This window comes from Peromyscus maniculatus, chromosome 16 (genome assembly GCF_049852395.1).
Source record: "Peromyscus maniculatus bairdii isolate BWxNUB_F1_BW_parent chromosome 16, HU_Pman_BW_mat_3.1, whole genome shotgun sequence".
Classification (NCBI taxonomy): Eukaryota; Metazoa; Chordata; class Mammalia; order Rodentia; family Cricetidae; genus Peromyscus; species Peromyscus maniculatus.
Window position 1 is genome coordinate 35,562,718 of NC_134867.1, and position 2,763 is coordinate 35,565,480.

Consider the following 2,763-nt stretch of genomic DNA (forward strand, 5'->3'; position numbering starts at 1 on the left):
CTGCTATTTAAGACTCTGCACCTTGTGTAAATCTTCTCTGACATTATCCTAACAGGAGTATTGGGGCTCTGCCTCCTTACTACAGACTGTAGCTGGGAGTTGGAGCATCCCACCCTACCTCCACTGGTACTGGGATGAGAAGAGGTAAGCAGGGTGGGAATTCAGCTCTCCGTTAGTTCACTGCTGATGCCTCCCTTGCTGGAATGTGAGCAGTACCACTTACAGCTCTCCTGTGGTCTCCTGTAATGCTGGTGTCCTGGAGAAAACATTACCAGTGGATGGCATGAAGTTCTCACTTCCTACACAGCCTTCGCTGATGCTGCCCTGGCAGTGGAGCTAAGCTCTGCTTTACAGCTTGCCAAAAGTAGAAGACTAGGTCTCCAAGTCTTTGCTGGTCTCTCTCTCTCTCTCTCTCTCTCTCTCTCTCTCTCTCTCTCTCTCTCTCTCTCTCTCTCTGTTGAGGGGGAGGTAGTTCTTTTTGAGTGTTTCATTGGAGCAGAGTAGATTTTGTTTGTGTCCTACTTTGCCCCTTCATGGCCCTTTGGATGGGGAGAGGAGGTCATAATCCCTCCCCACTCTGGGGTTTCTATGTTGCTCCTTCATCATCAAGTCTGAGACAGACGAGCTAAAAGGAAAACATGGAACACAGCCCAGCATTATTGTTGAGTCCTGAGGTACTCAATTCTGCCTATCTATTAGTCAGTCTTCCTGTGCTTATTTTATATGTAATATAAGGGCCTTTCCTCCAATGAGCAGAATATGTGTTTCACATGCGTAGAAGTGTCTCACTGGTTCTTTATATGTTCTTTAAGACACGTATGGTTACATGACCCACCTGGCAGGAAGCACCCTAGCAGAGCTTCGTTAAATGGTAGATGCCCGTTCTCTGAGCTAGATACCAGAGTTGCAAAGAGGAATTGGTTAAAATTCTTGAGGAAACAGAGAAGGCAGCAAAAGTGTGAGTAGACATTAAGGAGTAGGAGCTGTTAGTGAAGCCATGAAATAAATACTGGGTACTCTTTGCCAATACATAAACACACACACACACACACACACACACACACACACACACACACACACACACACACAGAGAGAGAGAGAGAGAGACAGACAGACAGACAGAGACAGACAGACAGACATATATGTTCATATTCTGCAGTTGGCAGAATTAGTTCAGAGTCCATAGCTTTTGGGGGCTGCCAGTACAAGACAGTGGCTTTATCCTACCTTTTTCTGGTAAAGGCTATTAGGCAAAATGAAACCCCCTTTAAAGCTGAGAAGGTGGTAGAACCTTTAAACCCAGCACTTGGGAAACGGAGGTAGGCAGATCTTTGAGTTTGAGGCCAGCCTGGTCTAAAGAGTGAGTTCTAGGACAGCCCGAGTTACACAGATAGACCCTGTCTTAAAGAGAAGGGGGAGGGAAGTGTTAGTGAGGAGAGGGGAGGGGGCAGGAGAAGAGGGAAGAGAATAGAGGGCTGGAGGGGAAGGAGGATCGAGAAGAGCAGGGTTGGGAATGAAGGGGAGAAGCAGGACTGGGTGGGGGGGGGGAGAAAAGAAGTCTGGACTCCTATGGTTTCCTCACTAGCCAAATCCCAGCGCCCTCTAAATCACCATTCCATTAAGCCTTCTCAAGTGTAACTTTTTCATTACATATCGTTTAAGCTATCAAAATTTCAATAATTTGAAGATCTTAATCTTAAAGGCTTTCAAGAACCAGAGAAGCAGATGGGACCATAATGGGGAGAATGTGAAGACTCAGAGTCTGCAGAGTAAGTGAGTCTGAAGAGCTCAAGGACTGTTTGACAGGCGCTGTGGGGGAGGCATGTGTTCAAGGAGCTATCATGAGGTAGACCAGATGACTGTCTCTTCAGAGCTTTGCCCTCCTTGACTTTTTTTCTGTTATTAGCCACAGTAACTTCTGCCCTGTGGGTTCATGCTTATCTACCAGAGGAACTGGCTCTTGAACTTTGAAACAGTTTAACTAACTGCCCAGCATGTGAGAGCTTGTAACAGGAATGGGGTGATGGTAATGCATTCATAAGTACTAAATAAAATTTTATAATGACTGCAAAGCAGGAACACTTGGGGAGTGGTTTGGGGCAGTCTCAATATTGTAAAAGGCAAAAAACATTTCTTCTACAGGGTATAGGTGTGTCTGCACTAAGAATTGTGGGTTTACTAATAAAACTTTAATATGCTGAGTCTTGGCAACTTTCCTATGTGGCTATGTGTGTAGGGTGGGGCGGGGGAGGGGTGGAGTTCCCCATAGAAAATGATACTGAGTTCAAGTGTTGTTGACATTAAACCACAGCTGCATTGTTGGACAGAGAAAAAGAAGCAAAGTTCACTTCAGGTTCATAGAGCAAATACTGTTGGCCTGTAACCTGTGTTCTCTTTTAGGGGCAAGTGCATGTGACTTTCATCCTACTATCTCAAATAGTCTAAAATCAGAGGAAAGGTTACTAACTTATAACAACTATAGACATCTTCAGTGTGAAGTTTTTATATTTATTTTAACCACTATAGGTAATGACTGAAGAAAAAAGAAGAAGGTTTAGAAATTGTATTTATTGCAGGAAACTATAAACACATGCAATACGTCTTAATTTGGTACAAATGGAAGAATCAAATCTGGATGCCACAGAAATCAACATAAAGCAAGGCTTAGCTTTTCTTCTGTTGCCTTGTATGGTTTTCTTGGCTTCCTGCTTTGTGAAGAGACTTCTTATCACATTAGTATAAATATGACTGACTTCCACTTTA